Here is a 22732-nt window from a genome sequence, read left to right as displayed (position 1 = left end):
ACGGGGAATGGTGAAGAGGAATAAAGGTTATGCATGGAAAAAAACGCAAGCTAAAAAAATAGCTATTTCACAGTTTAATGATTCCCAAGTAATCTGAAAGTTTTTAACAAAATCTCCACCTTTCGTTCTGGCTGTCACAGAACCCCTGCTGTCCTGAGGTGTAAGTGGCTCCTTGTGGCATCACAGCAGACGTTGCTTTGAGGAGAGATTGAGGGAACAAGAGCATTTTGCATGTTCATGAAACTAAAGCATCTTATTGGAAAAGCTATCAAGTGAAAACCAGAGATGCACGTGGGAAGGAAGTGCTGCAAGCTGGCACCGCTGGCGCAAGGAGAAGAGCAAGGGGGCAACATAGGAGTTGGAACTATTTTGCCTTGTGGATGTGCAGCTGCAAAAAGAGGAAACTGCATTTCGCTCCATCAGGGCAAAGTAATTGATGTTGTGGAATTCTTAAGGGAAATGTGAAAAAAATGAAACAAACCAAACTAACAGATTGATAATTCTGCAGATATCTAAAGAAAAGCTTCCCAACTTCCAAAAGCTTTAGGCTTGTTTCACTATATTCAACATCATAATCCGAAGAGCCTAACGAACGCCAGTGATAACAGTAGGGATAGCGGACAACAGTAAAGAAATAGGGAGACAATAGTAGTGATATTACAAGCCAAGATACATGTTGTCATACTAAGGTCTCATGTTCGCTTTTCGAATATACACCCAAATTATCTCGCTCCATATGCATATATAAAATAACATATATAACATCAGGTAGGTATTATAAGTCTTTTTGATTAATCAGAGACATATTCATTCAGAAAAGTGTTTGAAGTTCTGGTTGCAGCAGGAGTTCTACTGTCTACAATCACTTCATACATTTCTTCTGTGATCTCTTAGAAGCTTTCACCTATAGTTTCATGCTTGCCATAACATTTGAAATAAACCCTGTGTGACTCTGTTTCTTCTTAAGAACCAACTACAGCTTTCTATTACGCAAAGAAAATGAAAAGTTGGCAAATCGTCTGAACCTCCTTAGTGAACACAATATCTACCAAGTAAATATGAAGTTACACATTGTCTCTCCTCCCAAATTCTGTTACTTGGCTAAAAAACCTGGACATAAATACCTCAGCTATCTGAGATACGTATATATCTGTATTCAACCAAGTTGCATGTGTAACACTTACAAGGGCTAATAAACATTTTAATTATTGATTTCAGCTGAAAAATTCCTGAGCCTGAGCATAAACAAAAGAAATAAGTATCTGCCTCTTGGTTAATGTTTCTATTCAAGTGTAAAGGTGAAGCTATAGATCCCAGAGATGGAAAAAGCAATTTGCTATTCTCAGGCTTATTTAGAACCCTATTAGTGGGTTTGTGGAAAAAAATGTCATATACTTCAAAAAAAAAGCATGCTATGAATTAATGTTTATAGATTTTATTGCTTTTTCCACCTCTCTATTTTTATTCTCTATTCTTTGTAGCCATCTTAAAAATCTTGGAATGACAATTTTCTCCCTACAGATGCTGTCTTTTTCTATTAAGCAAACATTGATCCCTTGCATTTTCCCTCTTTTCTTCCCCCTCCACCCCTTTTGTTTCAAGCAGACATAAAATTATCTCAGATATTTTTGTGTTTAACCTCAACAGGTTCATTTGACATGAGCCTAATACTGAGTCTATAATAATAACCATAGTGTTGTATATCGCAGAAGACAAGTTCTTTCACAGCATAGCACTTTCTTCCCTATTGCCTTTGCCTAGACTGGCAGTGCAGAGCCTGCTGTCCATCCCGAGTACATTAGTCTGAAAGAATAAACCTAATGTGCTGCCTGGAGTAGATCGGGGCACATGAAACTTTCATTTGCTCTGATCCTGGAGGGTCTATAGTGTAACTGATCCAACATGGTTCTATTTATTTAATGATCATGTTTGGGTTTTGCATTTGGCGAGGAGCTCGCTCTCAAACTCAGTAAGAACTGCAGGACACTGACTCTTAAATCCACCAATGTGCACATTGGGACAGCTGTGCGGGGCACATCTGTCAAGATAAAGGAACCAGTAGAAAGACTGATGCAGGGTGTCCCCAAATACTCATATTCTAACAGTTTAGGCTGTACTGAAACCTCCTAAATCCAGAAAAGGTTCCCTTCATCTATGAGGATCAGATCAAGGCAACTGAGTTTTCACACAAAGTACATCATGCTCCTAACCTTTTGTTATTTTTATGATATGATGCCAGGTACGATCATCTCCAAGAACAGAAAGAGCACAGGTTGTTAAAAGTATAGTTAGACTAAAATTCCAGCATTAGATCCTATGCCCCCAAAGTTCTCTTCCTCTTTTAATAGCAGTATTTCCACTGGAAAAAACCTCAGTGTAATCAAAATCTTTTGCATTATATTTGTCCGAGTCAGAGAGTTTAGTTCATAATTGTCCTGGTCACAACTGTGCTTGTGTAACAGACCAGAAGAACTGGAGAATCAGGAACATTTCTATTACATTGCTTTTGTCGCACGATTATTCGGAACTTATTTTGTAACAAGACGTAAAGAACAACAATCTCCCTGGATTTGCACTGACAGAACTCCACTGGCTTAGCAGAGTTAATGCTCGTTTAGCTCTTATTAACTGCCCTGAGGGTGATATGAGGTCCACACGTAACGTCTGAAACACATTCCAAGATTAACAATAAGATTCATCAGATAATTTTCCTCCCTACTGAAGGTTACTCTAAACTTGAAATGCTTCTCTTCCTTTCATGTTATACACATTAAGAATGACTATTCAGTTGCTTTTATAAACTCAAGCATCCATATACTCCAACTCTGTACCCAGAGGGCTATTTATAATACTAGATTATAAAAGGGCAGATATCTGATTTGCAGCACATCTGCCCTTTTTATATGTCAGTCTGAGAGACAGAAACAACTGAGAGTTGGAAGACCCCAATACCAAGGTTCTACTGGTCATCGGTAAAAGGAAAAGTTGGATCTTTTCAAAAATTCCTTTCAAACGTAACTGAAGTGTGACAGGCAAGCTGACAGTTCCAGCAGGACAGGGAACTGCTGGAGAGAGTCCAGCGCAGCCACCAAGATGCTGCAGGGAGTGGAGCATCTCCCGTGTGAGGAAAGGCTGAGGGAGCTGGGGCTCTGGAGCTGGACAAGAGGACACTGAGGGGGGACTCATTCATGTTTACAGATATCTAAAGGGGGAGTGTCAGGAGGATGGAGCCAGGCTCTTCTCGGTGACAACCGATGATAGGACCAGGGGCAATGGGTGCAAACTGGAACACAGGAGGTTCCACTTAAATCTGAGAAGAAACTTCTTCCCGGTGAGGGTGGCAGAGCCTGGCCCAGGCTGCCCAGGGGGTTGTGGAGTCTCCTTCTGTGCAGACATTCCAACCCGCCTGGACACCTTCCTGTGTAACCTCAGCTGGGTGTTCCTGCTCCATGGGGGGATTGCACTGGATGAGCTTTCCAGGGCCCTTCAACCCCTGACACTCTGGGATTCTGTGTGACAGCGTTTCTGGTGGACACTGGGATGGCTCGGGGTAGAACGCTGCTCCGTTGCCCAGCCAGCAGAGCACAGCACCTCTTGTCTTCTTACCTGCCAGGCCAGCAAACATCAATCAGGATTATCAACAACTGCTGAGCTGTCAGGAAATATGGAGTGCAAGTCGCTATAACAGCTCCACAAGTTTCCACAAGGGTTATATGAGGTGCTTTCTGCATTTGTTTATTCACGCACACCGCCCACAACGCTGTGCGTGGCAAAGGTGGGTTTGCCACCAATGGGGAGTGAAATGTTGGAAGTTCAGCATCATAAGCAATCACACAAAGTCATTGAGAAATTCTAAACACACGTGACAGATAATTATTCATGCATGGCCCTTACCTAAAAGAAACATCTCGGTGTGTTTTCTCCAGTGAAATACGTATCGTTCCGCAGTCTCACTTCATACGTGCTCATAGGAATTAGGTCAAGGAACTAGACAATCTTTTGTTGTTGCTGAAGCAAGTCACAAACTACTCCTAATTCTATGGTTTTCTTCCTTTTAAATAGTTGAAGACATTTATTATTGAGCTTCCTGCTTTTGACAGAATTTTATTAAAAGGAATTGATTTAACTAGCTCAGCCTATTACATTCTGCTGGAGGATAAAACATCACACTTCATTTTCTTTCCTGATTTTTGGTAAGAATATTCTTTAAAATTCAATAAGTTGTTGACTGAAATACCCAGTATCCTAAGCATCATTTCTTTACAAGGCTATCATTTTTAAAGCAGATAGCCATGCTAGGAATTATGGAAAAAAAATAAATTACTTTAAAACTATTCTTTCAGGAAGATTACATTTTATCAAGCAAACGCAACAATATGTTATGTTCCATTTTCAGCAGAATGTTTACCTTTTGCTGAGTTTCTTTGCCAGCTGTGTCAGCGTTGACTGTAATAGCTTATGGATTAAAAAAAAAAAACTTAAGAAGAGCTGTTTATTTTTTTTAATTGCCAGGATCATGCCAAAAAACACAACGTGTGGGCTGCAGGCAGAATGCTGGGAGCAATATTATTCATGTTAAAAACACTTGCCTGAGTTGCTTGCTTTGAAAATTAGGATACTATAAATAGGAGCCCAGTAGGATTTGCTGATTGCAAGATCTGGTTTAAAAGCTGCTGGGATGAAACTTTTGAAAGACTTACAAAACACGAAACAATCCGAACTATTGCATTACGGCTTGTCATTTCCCTTTAGCCCTGATTAGACCTTTATTTTTTAAGAGTTTGGCATTTGATAATGATCTACCTCCCATTCCTATGCATATGTCCAAAAACTAGATTATTTAAAAACCTTATAGAAAGATTTATTTGCTTTTTATGTCTTTCACTCTTTTCTTAAGCTAACTATCTTAACTCACCCTTTTGTTCATCATAAAAAATGCTGTATCACCAAACTCACAACAATTCTGTTTCTTGCTTTGTAAAAATCCTTCCCCACAAATCACTTTTGAACAACTCAGAAATTAAGGTATATTAAGCCATTACAGAAAGGTTGCGTCAAACCAGTCCCCCACAAGAGTACCACAGCTGTCCTTATTCACCACTACATGAGCATTTTAGTGCCTTTTTCTTGCTTTCTGGCTGAGAGAAGGCACGCGTCCAGAAAAACCCAAACAGCCAATGAACCCCCAAAACACAAAGGAAGAAGAAAGTATTGCAGAGATTTTATCAAGTACTTTTTTCTATACTAAATTATACATGACATTCGCCATAAGAAAGCTGGTAATTTGACCTGCACGTGGAATGGGAAGAAATGGGAGCTATTGGAATATGCTGACTTTTTAACAGCAAACATAGGGAAAGAAGTAAAAGGTACGCTGCTAATTTCGCCAAGGCCCAACAAAGCCAGACCTACCAAAAGTCTCAGCTTTGCCCACTGGTACAAAGAAACATTTATTCCAAACACTTCAGTGCACGACTGTTTTTCTTTATGTGAAGCAGCTTTGACAGCGCACGTTCATACCGCACCGCTTACACAAACCACGGCTCTTGAAAGCGGGGTGGGATTTTTGTGTCCATCTTCAAGCAAGAAGCGAATGGCTTGATGGCCGCTTTCCTGAAGGTCCAACCTTTCATCAGGAACTTGGACTCTGTTCAGAGCGGTTTCAGCTGAAACACTTGGCATTACTAAGGAGTTGACAACCCAGCCTTGACGCCTGTCTGCACGTCTTTTTGGGAGTCCTCTGATCTTGGAGTTTATTTAACTCCATGGTCTCCAACTTGGTTCAGCCTGAGATTTTGAGTGCAGCACTCAAGCTCCAGCAGAGCTCAGCAGAAAATGGGCGAAGGTGGGAAGCAGAGACGCGTAACACAAGAGAGGAACATCAACGCTGCCCCAACAAACTTTTAACTAGTATGAAATTTTCCTTTGTAATTTACTTAGTGATGTGTATCACGCTGCCATCCTTATCTAAAGACATTTGCTGTCCCAATCTGAAGATTTTCTTAGTAGAATTGTACTTGAGTTAAGAAACAAGAGCTCAATCCCATGTTGTGGTCTGATCAGAGTTTAAAACCAAATTAGCATAAAGAAGTGATAATTATCTCCTGTCTGCCATAAAAATTCAATCAAAATATGAAAGCCTGGGTTTATCCCACGCAAACCATGACAAAGCAATTAAGAGTGTGACACAAAGCCATCGTATTTAATCAGGAGAGCTGACCCTGTTCCAAGGATAAAATGATAACTGGTGTCCTGAGTCCAGCTCAGCGACCTTCTGGAGCTGGATCTTTCAATTATGCCAAATGAGCTGCATCACGTAGGCTGGCTCTGTGAGTGGGGCTGGATCGATGCAGTGCATTTCACTCATGATGACAATGATTTAATCAATCTCAGTCACTCCGTGCACAGCAATGAGGTGTGAAGTAAGCACCAAAAAAGAAAAGAATACTAGGATATTTCATTGTCAGGGTTACCTAGCTGCTCTCCATTTGTTCTTTTTCTTTAAATGCTAATTTGAAACTATGAAAAAAAATAACGTTAAGCAGCAATTTCCTAGAAGGGGTTTTGTCACATCTATTCAGACATATTCTGCGTGCCAAACCGCAACCTGATGTTCAATAATGCTGGTTTTGACACTTCTGTGTAATAAAAGTGAAGATCCTTCTTTGCTCAAGGATGACACTTTTGACACTTCTCTCCCCGAATTGCAGGCAGCCCAGATGTTCTTTGCATTAAGCAGAGCATCGCCACAGCTGCTATGGAATGTCACAAGATATTGGGCTCCAGGCAAAAGTAGCAAAGGGCATCTTCCCTCTTTTTAACTGAGGAGTAATTTTTGGAGAGTAAAACCTTTTGATGTGCACAAAGTTAAAGCCTCGGAGGTGCTTTACAGGCAAGGGACACATCGCATTTTCTCTGGCTCTTGTTTTGAGGTAACTCAGAGCCTTCACAGAGCAGCTGTTTGCACTTCTGCTCAGAAAAATATTCCTTACCTATCTATGGGAGCACGGCATTGCTCTATCTGCTGCACATCTGGATGTTACAATAGAGGCAAAAATGAAAACAACAGTAATGGGTCTTGGTGATGGACTTAAGCCTTGCACACGGGTGCAAGACCCAGCCACTCCTGCATTGTTTGGGCTCCTCAAGACTTGAATCCAGGGATTTACATTCACAAGTGTCTCTTTCCACAGCAGCGACAGCTGAAGGAGCTTTGGCCACACACTGTGCACCCCTGTACCCCAATATTCTCCCCAGCAGGGCTAAAGCAAGTGTTTGAATACCACATCATGGACCTGGAGGGAAACCAGATATTTTCTGCATCATCCTCCTTATTTCTGCCCCTGTACTGTCCCCAAAACAGCTGCTTGTGGGACTGAGTAGTAAACCGGATTGTTTTTCTCTTTTATTTTAAAAATAGTTGTGCTCTGCTGTTTAACACGGGCCACACAAACAGCCGTTCTGCGCACAACAAAGTAACGTAGGATGCGGGAGTCCATGGGCAGCTCCCTCTTCAAACTGAAGCCCCAGGGCTTGCACAAGCCACAGATCCTGTCGCTGGGTGGGCAGAGGAGTCGGGGTCTCTCCCTCCTCCTGCTGCTCTTCAGCTCCATCTCCTGGAGCCGCTCGCTGCACGGAGGAACCACCTTCCCACACCATGCGCTGCCCTTGCAGCAGAAACGGGGTAGCAGACAGTCTAATTAATCACCTTCCTCAGGAAAAACGTGTGCTGGAATGCTTTAGCTTGAAATAAACCTTCTTATTTGAAAATTTCAGTTCAGGGATCTATTTTTAAGTACTTGCAACAGACATGTTGCTGCAGGAGGATTTTTTCCCCCCCCATAAATTCTTTGTGATTAATACAACTTTTAAAAGGTTTAAGACAGCAAGAGAGCTGTTATTTATACCCTTTTATACACACTCAAAAAGTTTAAGGCAGCCACACCACCTTCCTCAGAATAACAAGAAACGGAATCATATGTGTTGGAAGAGTCACTGTCACGTCTCTTCTGTCATCTCAAGAGAGCTGCACAAGTGGCACCGAAATTTCTTAACCAACATCTTACTGGAATTACTCTTCAGCTGACGTTTGTCTGCGGCTGAATGGTGAGCTCGCTGGTGCAGGGTCTGTCTGTCTGAGACGCTGGTTTATAGCTGAAGCAGGAACAGCAGCAGCTAAAGTGAGAGAAACTGATATTTCTGGGTGCTGCCAGGCCAGGCGAGAGCAGCTCCTGGAAAACCCTCATCATCTGGGAGCATTATTCATGGCATCCATAGCGGGATTTCTGTGCTGCACTGCCAAGCCATCTCTAATGCATGCCAGCTTGGTCAAGGAGCCGTTAACATACCAAATGAACATCAGCGTGAATTGTGGTACCCTGCCACCAATTCCTACACCTTGCACTTCAACCCTCCACCATCCTCCTGATCAGACAGGTGTCAAGGACAGAACTCCTGCCTGCCACCTTATTCAAAATCCATACCAGAGCTGGCCTGCAGCTCATCCTGCTAAACTGCAGGGCCTGAGCATGTCGACTTTTTGGTCCGTGTTGCACGTTTTTGTCCCTATTTGGGATACAGTGCTACAAACCCATCATGGATGATGCTACTTGAGCAACAGTTGTCATGTTGTCTGCTCCTTTCCAGACATACTCCCTAGCGTGGGTGTCACTTTCACAGTCAAATGCCACTGGACACAGAGTTATGGTAGTGATTACTATGGAAAATGAGAAACACAAGGACAAATTGCTTTAACCGAAGAGTCAGCAATGGAAAATGGCAGTCATCCTTCTATGCCACGGTGCCTCCCAGCTGGAGCTGGGCTCTGTGAAATGGAGAAAGGGGTCCAGAATCGCATAGATCCATTATTCTCCACAGTTCAGGAGGACAAGCTCATTAGGAACTATAGCTTCATTAGGTAGCAAGTGCCGCCCCGTTGTCAGGCTATGATCTATTTCTTATCTAGCATTGTGCCATGGATTTTCTCTCCCACATCCCACTCACAATTGACTACCACACCTCACTGCTTTTGGTGAGGGAGGGTAGAGCTCGCTTTAAGAACTATCAGCTAGAGTTTCAGTAATACCACAGTACTATCTGCTAAACATTACTCAGAGTATTATCCATGTACAAGTGTGCCCTTACTTCTCCTCTCTGGTGTGGCAAAGGATCACTTGCCAAATGTCTACAATTATTAGCAGCTCCCATTATAGGGCTAATCTACGCTCAGTGATTACATACCCCCGAGTGCACAGTAATAACAAAAACACCGAACCACTCCCTTGCTACACATTTTTACCTTTGCATTTAAGAGATGCCCAAATTTACAATGTAAATCAAATAGTAAAATGAAACCACAGACACTAATTAAAAATATTATTTAAAAATGTGACTGTTTTGGACACGCTGGAGGGTGCAGGGAAAAAATGCAGAGTACTACTTTATTCTATGGGGATCCTTTTTGCTTTTGAGGTTCGCTTTTTGAAAGCAAAATGGATTAACATTTAATCTATCATTATAATTATATTGATATGTAGTATTTACAAAGAATTAAACGAGTCAGAAAACACCGACATCTTAGAAAGTTCTATGTTATTTCCTACGCTTCCAAAAGAAGTGCTCAGCTATAATTGCTTAAAGTAGACTTCAAAAGATTTGATACACCAGCAGCTGCAGCAAATACATGGCTTTTTCTCTTTTAATTATCCATTTCTTCTAATAGGTTCTACAAGAATTAAACATGAATAGAGATCAGACGGGGAGCCAGATTTTATGTTTTACCTACACTACTCTGAAAACAGGGTAATAATTATAGAAACGGCTGAAGCTTGCGGGGTGGTTTGTTTGTATAAGTGAAGTACTCCCCCAGTGCTTCTGTTCTCCAAGTTCAATGATTAACTCCACTTAAAATCCCGTCCTTGTGCGTCTGTTGACAAAAAACTCCGCAACATAAAAGATTTAATAGCAATACTTGGCATAAAATATTCTGGCAAAATGAACTGAATATCACATCAAACGCAGTTGAAATGCAAAGTTCCCGGCCAACAGAACAGTTTTATCAAACTCCAAATTCTGATGTGCTTTTATTGTGGCAAAATCAAAATTACTTCTGTCTTACAGAATTTCTTTGGTCAAGGTGAAAGCGTTTTGGATACTGTTATTTGTCTTCTTCGCAGAGATGTAGTACATATTCTATTATGGCAAGACTCTGCTTCCTTGCTCGAAACTGTAAAATATATTGCTGTCCTGTTTCACAGAATTTAAAGCTGTTCTGGTGAATACACAATTTTCTCTTGGAGTTTGAAAAAAACCTTCACGCTTCATATTTATTTAGAAGCTCTTTGCCTTATCACCGCTCTCGCTATTTAAAGCGCAGCCTGTTTATCAAAGCCAACTTTCCCCCTTCTCCTTTACATTTTTAAAGAAAGAGAAACCATTTCCATTAACATTATTCTCATAACACATACCAATCCATTTGAAAACATTAGATTGGGCGAATTTCTCCTGCATGTTGAACTGGAATCGAAATATGCCTCCTTTATTTATCTAAGTGGAGGCTTATTTATTTGAGAGCCCGTTTTTGGAGGGTTTTCCTAATGAGCGTGGTGAGAGCAGCTAAAAAAAAAAATTTGAATTAGTTTTTAATTTTTAATTTTTCTAACATCATTTTCTAACGATTTTTGGACATATAATTAAACACGAAGTTAATTATCTGTTTACAAGGGCTCTTTCAATGTGTGGCTTTCAGTGCAGGGAGGCTGTACACGCTCTTCCTTTCATGGCCACCGAGATGACCAGAATGAACCCACACAAATGGGAAATTCCCATTGCTTGTTGAAGTCCAGTTAGAAATGCATCCCATAAACTAGAAATATGGTCTTGGCAAAAAAAAAAAACCACAAAAAAAACCTGTTTTCAATAATTTTTTTAAGTCTCAAAACCTGCGGCTTTTGTGCTGGGCTGTTGGATGACTTCAGCAGGTATTTGTAAAGTTCAAAGGAAAGTCCCTTCAGATTTTATGAGATCAAAACGGTGTTTTTTCATGTTTCAAAATAAATTTAAGACAATTCCAAAGCCGGCTGAAGCTCAGAGCCTCGCGTTTCTCTTTCTTTACACCACGCTGAAACTTGAAGGCACAGTTATGCCCGACCCTCGTGCGTTGGGCACAGTGTTGTGTCCCCGAGAGCTGCGACCAAACGCTCTCACCCTGCGGACATTTACAACCTTGTGAGCGGGTGAGCTCACATTGAACTAAAATAACACCAAATTAAGTCAGAGGTAATGGAAATGATTACGACTCCATGAATCCTACAATAAGCCCTGCACAGACGGAGAGGCCTGGCTCTTTAGAGTTAATTGAACAAAGTCTAGATTACTTTCGCTGAACTGTCACTACAGAGATAACAAGTTTCACAGGGAAACACATCTACACCAGCAAAAAAGATTCCCAACCAATGTCCTTTGTGCTCACAGGAACCGATCATCTCTTTCAGCCAGAGCACGTCATGTATCCATCCTCTGGTTTGTTCATTCCAACACAATCCGCATCATTTTTTATCTTAAATTACTCCTAATTAGTACATACTCTAATGAAAATCAAAGGAAACTCCAAATAAAGTTACAAATCTGCAGTTAAACTTAGAAAACATAGACTAGAGGGCAAACACACAATCCTGTACAGATACATTGGTGTAAATGTAAAGCTGACTGCTGGCATGGGTAGAATATCTCCAAATTTATACTGGCAGAACAAAGCCAATCTAGCTAACACTTCCTAAAACTATTAAGTGAAATAACAGCTCTCGAATAACATTTGTAACAGATAATATTAGCATGTTGCAGATCTCTAGAAAAATCAGGCAGGATTACATCGCAGTTAGAAGTGATATTCTCATAAGAATATAGACATGGGTTTGGTTTGAGTGAGAAATAAGTCTTTCTCAAGTATCACGCATTCTTTTCTCTGCAAGAATCATCCATGTATTTTTGGTACCTGCACTGGCCTATACAACGTTACATCTATATTATACCTAAATATGGGCTGGATGCATTGGTTCTGAAACTGTTTCCTACCAGAGGTGTCCTGTTCCTCTAAAAAGGATTCAGTTTCTGTTTGAGTTCTGGTTTAGGATAACTCTTGTTTGATTTTACTTTTCATGTTAAGTTGTGCACTTGCAATAATAAGAGTTGGTATTTTCACAAGAGCTGGAATACTCTGCCCTTTAGTTATCGTAAAATCCTGTATTCTGAACATGTCTGCAGACAGTTATGTGAATTATTTGTTAGCTGTTAGGTGGATTTATGCTTTTCATCTTAGCCTGAACTTCTCTCATGAGTATTCAGATGAATTATTTTGAAGACATTCAGGAGCTAAGCATCCAATTTTATTATGTTAATATTGCAAGATATCTATATTCATGCATCACAAATGACTGTGCTATAGTTTACTTAATATTTTGCATTATTATATAAATATGAGTCTTCACGTCAATGCATTAGTTCCATTCTCCCTCTGGTGTTTAAGATTGCACTGAAGCCCCGTTGATGCCGTAATTGAGGTTAAGCATGTGCATAAGTGCTGTTTGAGATGGGCCCCAATGTTCCTCAATGTGCCATTTGTCTCTGGTAGATGATGGAAGATTGCTTTACTCTTTGCTCATTAATACAAACACATTTTATCCTCTCTCTGCACTACCTTTTGATGATTATGTTATTTATAATCATGCACATTTCAGAATATTCCATATACCTGTATGTGGAATTACACCTGAAAATACATGCTTCAAACACTATATTGGATTTCTAACTTCAAAATACATTTCAGCACACCCAACGGGGGTAAATTAAGATTAAGCGCTGAACTTTAACTCTGTGTTTCCCAGCTTTGAGCTTCACTGCGCCACCTTAATATTTGGTTGGCATAGTGTGCACATGGAATATTTGCTACAACGTTTGTGAATAAGTGATCCTCATCTCCTTTGTAAGGAAAATTGACTCCATTACAGCTGAGAAGAGACACCAAGCTAACTGATTACATGAAGTCATAATCCTCTATTGAGACATCACACAATGACATTGTTAACATTAGTATGCAATATTTATTATAAAGAAAAGAGGCTATTGAGGCTTTCAAGCCATAAGCAGCTCTGTGTGGATGACTTCACTGTAGGAACACAGCGGAGTTACAATGAGGATAAAAGATTTATTTATACCTAAATATGTTCTCATTAGTAATACTGAACTAGCATGTAGCAGACACAATTGCAGGACCAGCAGGGTTGTGTGGGGTTCTTTTTTTTCCTTAAATTACTATTTATTGTTTGCACTATAACTACGAACATTTAGGAAAAAAAAGAAATTAGTAACTGAGTTTATTGTACTGTGTGTTATTAATTCTCATGAATAAAGAATTACTCCATTTTTATGGGATACAGTACCAGGCCACCACTCCGTAACACAGAGATCCAGTGGGCCATTGGTGCAGACCTTGGTAAAATGGGGAAGAGTTTTTGAAGCCGTCCTTCCTGCACGTGACATATACTCATGAAGCCCCATAGTGTCATATAAGATTTCTTACTGACCTGCCTTTGCGTTATACTCTTTCCAAACCACTATTTTTTATATTTCCTTTAACACTACAGTTACGGACTAACCCACACAGCATGGAAGGCACCCAAACAAGTGCTTCCAGTCCCTTCCAAGATCTCTGTGCTGTCATCTCACAGTCTATTTGAAGGAAATTCAACTCAACACTAAATCTTCTGGACGACCTTACTCTGTCTTACTACCATAAATATCTCCCTCCTCTCTGGGGCCCAAATTTACTTTCAGACTATTGTTTAACATTCACCTTTTCAGGCGAAACCTAACAAAAATAAGACAACCGCTCACACTTGACTACCATTATTTTTGTTCAAAACCCAATCTTCCTTTTTGAGTGGCCTATTTTTTCAACTTTAATTTCTATTAAAAAGATATTAAGCTGCTAGAGATTGTCCAGAAGAGGCTACGAAGTTGGTGAAGGGTTTGGAGAGGAAGATGTATGAGGAGCAGCTGAAGTCACTTGGTTTGTTCAGCTTGGAGATGAGAAGAGAGAGGAGACCTCATCACTTTCTATGGCTTCATCACAAGGGGAACAGGAAGGGTGGGCACCAAACTCTTCTCTTAGTGACCAACGCCAGAACCCAGGGAATGGCAGAAGATGTGCCAGGGGAGGCTCAGTTGGACATGAGGAAAAGGTTCTTCACCCAGAGGTGCTGGACACTGAACAGGCTCCCCAGGGAGGGGTCACGGCCCCAACCTGACAGTGTTCAAGAAGGACTGGACAACGTCCTCAGACACACGGGGTGACCTGTGGGGTGTCCTGTGCAGGGACAGGAGTTGGACTCCATGATCCTTGTGGGTCCCTTCCAACTCAGGACATTCTATGATTATATGTTTCCAGTGTTCTTAAACAGTTCAGCTGATAAAATCTTTAACATATTTGGGGATATTTCACTAGCAATGGAATCATGGCACAGGAAGAGTAAGTATGTTTATATATTATACAGAGAATATTCCCTGTGTAACAAAAACCCGTCTCATAACCGCTACTTAACAGAATCAGCAGGAAAAAAATGCTAAAGCAATGCATTATTTTTTATCTTAGAAGAATGAAGTTCATCAGGTATTCATTTCTCATCTTGGGAATTACATTGACATGGTTCATCTCTTTCTAAAACTGCATTTAAGTTGATTACATGTAAGCTGACTGATAAGAAAATCTTATTCATATTGCAAAACAAATCATTTAATTTAAAACCACTCAGCTCAGAAGAGAAAGTCCTTACCAACAATTACAGAGAGAGCTGAAGAATTCTACTCCACCTCCAAATACGGACAAAAACCCATTTACTTTTTCTGTTAGCGTCAGCTGTTCATTTTCAGAAATAAAATCTCTCACTTTTTTTACTGGCAAATAAGGCCAACCCCTAGAAACACTTTCCTGTGGTCTTACCAGTCCTGTGCTCTTAGTCTTCCCCTTTTATCCAGTCTTTGTATAAAACTTTATTTATTCTGCTGAAAGCAGGATTAAAAAAAAAAAAAAAGCTTTAATTTGAAAAGCCATTTACAATTTGAAAACCAAGACAACATTTCTAGCTAGATCTGCTTGAAGGAACTATCTGTAAAATATTAACACAGCTGACATAAATCACTTTCATTTCCCATGCTCTTTCTGACACTTGGACTTACAAACTCACAGACTCCACTTAAAGATATAAGAAGAGTAAGTTCCTGTTACTATATAATGGAACACAAAATACAGAGATTGTACAAGTTTAATATAGTAGAAACAATGTGCTGTTTAGATCCTACCACCCTGGTATTTTTTGCCTCAGTCTGTGATGAAGTTCCTGAGGGGAACAGAAAGATGAGCTTCATAATTCAGGGGAAATTCTTCCCATTTAAAACAATGTGTTAGTGTGTATGTAACCTTATAGAAGTACACAGTGTAGATTTTCAGACCATTCATTTGAGATTCAAATTATGACCTTCAGCAAAGTGACAATTTCTTAAAAAGTATTTCCAAGTTTCTAATTTCCATTACTTCGTCCTAACAACGCACAATACAACCAGGCTTGGAAGGTATTTCCCTTACTACCTCTCCTGTCAATCCAGCTCTTAACTCTTGAAGTCCCCAAGGGCCCAGCCCAAGTCCCATTAAAACCAGTGGAAACATTCCCACTGACGTCAGCAGAAGCCTGAACAAGGCAGATCTTAAATTCACTTATTGGACAAATGTTTTCTTCTGATTCATGCATTTGTCAGGCATAGAAATAACCCCGTTTTGTTTCTTTAATGTGTATTTCACAGTAATCTCAGTGGCTGGTGCATCTTCCATCTGACAAAACATATCTCTTTTCACAGAGAGTATACGTTTCCCTATCTATCTCAAAAGGAGTCTCACGAAGCTATTCAGAACTCGGTACACGTCCCCTCTTCTTCACAACTCATTTTCCTTTTTTTTTTTTTCTTTTTTGGTGTGACAACCTAGGCAATAATTTACAGCTCACTGGGTCTCCTAAATTACTCCGTTCCTATTTACATGGTAGGCATTCCCCCATTACTCAGCAGGATCCAGCTGTATTGGCAGGCAGTCATTAGGCATTCTTAAGACTTCAGAGGTTTAACATACCCTTCTCTAGCTAGTGTCTTTGAAAACACTCTGTATGGTTACCATCTCAGCAAATACACAGCAAATCTTGACAATTTAACAATAACAAACTATGTCATTTTGTAATTTTGAAGTGGTTCCTTCCTTGGGTCCCATCCAGACTCCCACATAAAGCCTTTCAAGCTCACAAGCATTTCAACCAATGGAAGACTGTTGTGTTTCTTTCTTTTGCTAGAAATTCAACAAGTTACTTGGGTCTCTTTGTTAAAACTTTAATAAGTGTATACTTGCTTGCCACTATGTATTTCACTTACTCTAACCCAGCATCATCAAGAATTCTGGGGGAAATGAAAATGATGCGAAATCCCACCCTCTAATTGTGAATGGAGAAAAGTCCTTTTAGGAAACGGATGAACTAGAATACAGGTAGCAAAATGTCTTATGAGTAAAATCAGATTTCACTAGAAATACATGATCTGAGCACAAAAGAAAAGCCAAATTTCCAGGGCTTATGGCCTTACTCTGACTGAGGAAGCTTTGGAGAAATATACAAGCAGAAACATAGAAGTTGATTAATACTAGCGTTACCGATGCTTGAAACTGATAATTCTACTTGTTCTGAAGAAATCTGCAAACAAAACTGGAGTGACAGATTGCCAAGCACGCCTCGAGCAGTTTGCATCCTATGAGCCTTGAATTGACACAAACGTTCAAAACTGGATTTGTTTACTTCATGGCTAAATAGTTCAAACGAATAGATCAAAAGTGCTTACATCAGCAAAAAAAGTCAAGGAAAATTATTTTGTTTTGGAAAAAAAAAAAAAGAATACAACCATCTTTTCCTTTACAATCGGACAATTCTCTTTTGTAAATTATCTGCAAATTTAATTGGGGTGTCTGTTTCTTCGATGAGAACCAGAGCCTACATCATACAATGCCTCATATGTGTCACATGCAATGTTATTAGACATGTCCAGATTTAAGGAGCTAATTCTGGGTAATTCTGAAAATAAGAGCCATTCACACCAATCCAGAAGCCATGACAGAATATGAAAAGCATGCGGTAATAGTTAACCTGCAAAGTCACTGCTCGTTTTCGCAAAATTAGTAAAAGCATTTAGAAATCTTTAAGACCGATAAGCACTTCAGCACATTTCCCATGCTTACAAAGTCCAAGTAACATGCTGACAGCACCGAACAGTTCACCACCACAGCTGGAATGAAAGGAAGGGGCCCAAAACCCCACGAGTTATTTGAGGTTTTCTTTAATCAAAGTGCATAATTCTTAGGTGTATTTTTTTCTTATGGCATCCTGTAGCTTCTCAGGACTTCACTTCTAGAATTTCTGTAGGACACAATAACCCTCTATCATTTGAAATGCTTTGATAGTGTTTCTTTTAAACGGATTATTTGCTTAAAGTTCAAGTTAATAAAAGTAACATCCTATTATAAGAAAGCCTGGGTTCAGCATAGTATTATTGGATGCTAATTGCTCATGTTACTCGCCCTCTATGAAACATTTGCTGGAAACATTCAAAAGTGTTCAGAAATGCCTCTCTAATGCATAAATCTTTTACAGGAACAATCATTTGAGAGCAGGAATAGGAAAAGCACATTCAACATCTGGACTCGGATGAGTTTACTGAAGTAAAATTGCAAAATTAAATTTAGATGAAGTTAATTGAAAATGGGATCCAATTTAATATGGACTTTCATTAACTTCTCACTGAAAAACTTTCTGCCTCAGGAAAATATAATAAAGTGTGAAGACAAAACCCACACAAAGGCTAAAATGAAGTGTGAAGGGATGGTCAAATAAAAAAAACACAGTAAGAAGGAACACACTATTTTTTTCCCATTTTAACACACATTTGCAAATACACACACTTTTCCTTTAATTGTAGAGAATACTGCACTGGTTTTTGACTCTGTAACAGTGGAACAAGTGAACTGGTCATCTCTATGCCCTGAAGGTCATTAATCCTTCCAAGGCATATGCTACATATTTACTGATAACATGAATATCGAACTTTCTCTCTCTCCTTTATCTCTGTATTCCTTTATTTCTAATAATGAGCATTACTAGTACAGTACACTCTGAAGGAGCTACTGTCCTTTACTAGGAACACAACCCAACACTAAAAAGCTACCCAGCAATAATGAAATGTAATCTGTCTTGAGGATTCATGAAAACACATTATTATGCTCTTTTTTTAATGAAAAAAAGCATGATTGGGCAGTAATGCTATTGTTGTTGAATACATCTTTTAACTGATGCAGAGGTTTTATTGGAGTACTTGGTTAACGACAATAAATTGCTAGAAGAACGCTGAATATAGGTTTTGTTTCCGTGTCAGAAGAGTTGTACGTTTTGTGGTGTACTCTAATTCAGAATATATCTATATAGATATATATACCTCAATAACCTGGAACTGGCAGGACTTGCAGGTGGTGGTATTTCACATCTGTATCACAGTGATCTAAACCCAGCACGAGCACAACTGGACGGGGAGGACAAAGGGCTGTCTGTGTCCTCCCTCTAACAGTGACCGCTACTCAGTGCTAAGTAGATAATAATTTTGACCCAATATCATCATAGACAATATTATAATCTAAACATTTGATTTTTCTCCCCCTAAAACCTGTATGCTTACATCCCAACACGATTTCCTGTTAAAGAAGGACTCCACACTACCCAACTACAGTGTCCTAGGGAACATATTCTGAATTGACACAAAAGTGCAGCGGGACTCGGCTGTTCCCTCTCCCTTTGAACCTGACCCAAGGTTTGAGCAAACAGAATAGTTACAAAGAACATTAGCGGGGAAAATAATTTGTAACTTTACAACTTGTTGCTCAGTTTTCAGCAAGAGGAAACTACTGAATTTCCTTTTTGTGCATTTTACTTTATCTGTGGAGCCTGCCCACCATCCTTCTGTAAATGGTTACATTCTTCAAAATGTACAATGTCAAACCTTTAGAGAGCAGTTACATTAGTAGACAGGACAATAAAAACAACCTTTCTGATTTTAGTCTGATGAAAATTGCTCAGAGCTTGTGTCCTGAGCTCCATCTCTTGCAGATCAATATACGTTCTTATATCTCGGTACCCTTGCATTGTTCAAGGGGAAATACTCCGCTTTTCACACAGACTCAGTCTCAGTGTCACAGAACAGAAAACACTCATATTCTATTGTGGTTTACTGTGGCATCTTTAGAACTCACCACTGGGACTGAAAGCGGAGATCCTCAAATTGCTGGCATCAGTGTTCCTGTAGAGCCTGGCACGAGTTCAGGTGCGCGATCCTGCCAAAAGGCAGAGGAAAATTTTCATCAGACAGATGATTAGTTTTAATCACACTTTCCCAGTACTCAAGGAAGCCTTAGTGTGCAAATGCCTACTGCAGGTTTAATGATAAGACCACTAAAATAGACCTGAATGCAACAGACCCGCACATCGACTTTGAGTGGCTGTGAACCCGAATGTTGGTTCCCACAGGGTACTTTCTATAGGGCAACTGTTCTTTCATGAAAGTAATGCAACAGCTTTTACCAGGCAAAAAACCCAGTGTATTGCATGAATAGTTTGAATAAACTGCATTAGAAAGATGCCTCATGGAAAAAAAAGCAAACAAACAAAAATGGCCTCAACTGGCTAACCCCAAATTAATGAAGCATACACTCATGCACAGTTCATTTTCATTTCAGACCAAAGAGGTTTTGAAGTTCAAACAAATTTACCTCCTAATAGTTTTAATACAGGATTATCTTTCTTAGCATCTAAAAAATAACATTCAGAGTTGGCACTTAACAGCTTATTTATATTGCAGCACTTCAGGGACAAGCAAACTTATAATTTCTACCATATGTGGATCATTAGAACTTCTACACAAAAAAACACGACTGAGAAAAACTCCAGCAAAAGAATTATTTTGCAAAATACATGCATAACAATTATTTTTGTCATTTACTTGTAAGGAATGCACATTATACTGTAAATACAAATATGTTATGTATACATTTGTTTCATTAAGGTTTACGTGGTTATTTTAAATATTATTCAAATTACTTTTGTTTAGAAGAACATGAAAACGGTCTTGGAGTGAAAGCAAAGACAAAATGGAATTGAAACAAGAAATACACAGGCAGGTGGAGGGTGTTCTGAGGTCAGACCAGTTTCATAAACTCGTGGCACTCAAATCCCGGTTGCCTCTACACAGTAACGAAGCAAATTCAAACCAGGAAACAACTGTAAGGAGCAAACACCAAGCCCCAGAGAGTCTCCATAGCTCTCCTTTCCTTTTTTACTCAAGCTCCCAATGAAAATATTACCATTTCCCCTATACAGCAACAAATTCCTTGGAGTGAGATTTTTCAAAGGCATGTGAGAGAACTGGGTGTCTAATTCCCTCAGGCAGTTTTGAAAAGTGCACGATTAATATACTATGTAGCTCCTTATACATCAAACAATTTCCCAGCGCACTTCACATTAATCTTTAATCTAGACACTTTAATCTTCGAATCTTCATACAATAATCTCCAATGAAAGGTTCTTTCTGAGAGTTTACAGTATAGTTAACACAATTTAAGCACTACTAGTGCATTGGCCTAGCTTTTAATATCCAGAAAATGTTTTTATAAATTAGATCAACTACAACCTGGCCAAGGTTTCTGTGTTTTTAATATCTTTGGAGGGAGATTACAACAAAAGGGTGCCGGAGGGAATTACTTAGCTGGTTAAGCATCAGTGTGCAATACTTCAAACCATAGCTGCAGATCCAGAGTTTATCCAGCGTTTCACTTCTTCCAAGGTAAGGACGAGCATCTCCGTGTATGTTATTGGGGAAAACAGCAAAGCTTACAGCACATACTGCTCTGTTTTGGCAGCTCTCCGCCTGCACATCTGGCCACGGACATAGTTTCCATATCTGTGTTTTTGCCAAAAATATTAACGGTTTGAATAGTGTGCCAGGCCCATTCTGCAGGGATGTAGCCATGACTTCAGCTCCTCCTGGCCCCTACTGCTCCCTCCAGTGCTCCTCACCATAGCACCTCTGAGTTCTACTCACGGACCAGGACTTCACCGTATAAGCACCAACTAAATGCACAGTGCAAACAAACTTCTGAGAATTTATACAGTAGATTAAGGACAAAAGGCAATAGGTCAGTATGAAGAAGAGAAAAAAAAAAATACATATATATAATAGCCATTACAACAAGCAGTATTTCTTGCAGGCAGCCTGGCAAAGACACATTTTGAGGAGAGATTTGAAGAAGCAATTTTGCAGAAGTGTCCTGAAGATTTGTGACGGGAGAAAGCACAAAGGTGCCGGATTGAAAGTGAACATTGAGGAGGAAATGGACACTGTGACTCAAACTCAGGTTGAAGCTGCTGCTTTCATGCTGACTATGAGATGAGACAGGGCAGAGAACAGGCAAAAAACTGCCTAAAAGAGAACAGCAAGAGTCACATAACACCTGAGTGTTATGGTCAGAAAGCAATATTAGATTAGATTAGCCCGTGTAAAACATTTGTGTGACATAACAAAAAAGTCCAGTAGCACAAATATAACACTTTAGAATGGGTTTATCATCGTTTGTGATGTCCATGCTTTACTAAGAAGGAATGCAGCTCAGTGGAGTAAAACACTGGAAAACTACCACTGGTGTTATTTCCTAGAAATAATGCAAATCCAATATCAAATTGGTTATGGATATCACAAGGTTTCATACAGCATAGAAAAGCTTCATTTTAAAGTTTTATAGGAGGAGGAGAGGAGGTGTGAGGAGATGTGAATCCTGTTTAACACCAAACTGCTCTTAATACCACAAGCTACATGGAAGCAAGGTTAATTGAAAGCTCCAGGTAATATAAAATAACTTCAGCCTTTAACAAGAATATCTATGGTGTATAAAGCTCCACTGAGCCCAGGTGGATAAGCGAACATTTTCAACACACAGTAGTTGAAGAAAGGAAGAAATAGAGGCAGGTAATGGGTATTACTAAGCTGAAATATTCTGAAAGCCTAGAAGAGAGATAGGAAACCCCTACCATGGAAACATTTTATAGATTACCTTTTCTTCCCACCTAGAGAGAAGTAAGTCTGTCATTTCCCTTTAGACAAAGCTTTCTAATGGCTATGGTTATCACCCCTCTAGGGAAAAAGGGGTGGTTTTCAGAGACAGACTTTAGAGAAGAACATCTGGGCTCCTCTGTAAAGCATCACTGATGTATCAGACGTCACACAGCACCCCTACGCCCTGCTACACCAGAGGAATGGGCAGCTCTGCCTTTGTCCAAGGATGCTTTTCTCTGCTTGGACATGCTTTTATTAGGCTGGAGTTATTCAGGATCCCTGAGAAACTGTAGAAATCACAGTCTAAATGTACATTACAACACACCTGTAAACATCCTGTGCACTTGTGTCCCACATTGTTCTTTAAAACCATTTAAATATAAGCATATCTATTTCTCTCTATATCTATATAGAGATATATATAAATATAAAGAGATATATAAATAATGATATGCTTATTCATTGCCACATAAAGTGATTGCAGCATTTAACTCATCTGCTA

General features: G+C 39.6%; 1 protein-coding gene across 2 annotated transcripts in view; it reads right to left on the bottom strand.

The window, feature by feature from the left end:
* SEMA6D (semaphorin 6D) overlaps nt 1-22732 on the bottom strand; it is a 498283-nt gene that overhangs the window by 113632 nt on the left and 361919 nt on the right. For both annotated transcript variants that reach the window (XM_082060771.1, XM_082060770.1), the window contains exon 5: nt 19379-19459. The gene's annotated coding sequence lies outside the window, so the exon portion shown is untranslated. The remainder of the gene's footprint in view (nt 1-19378; nt 19460-22732) is intronic.

Source organism: Streptopelia decaocto (assembly GCF_964273445.1).
Source record: "Streptopelia decaocto genome assembly, chromosome: 9".
Taxonomy (NCBI): Eukaryota; Metazoa; Chordata; class Aves; order Columbiformes; family Columbidae; genus Streptopelia; species Streptopelia decaocto.
Note: the sequence above shows the minus strand (reverse complement) of the source record. Positions and strands in the feature narration are given on the sequence as shown.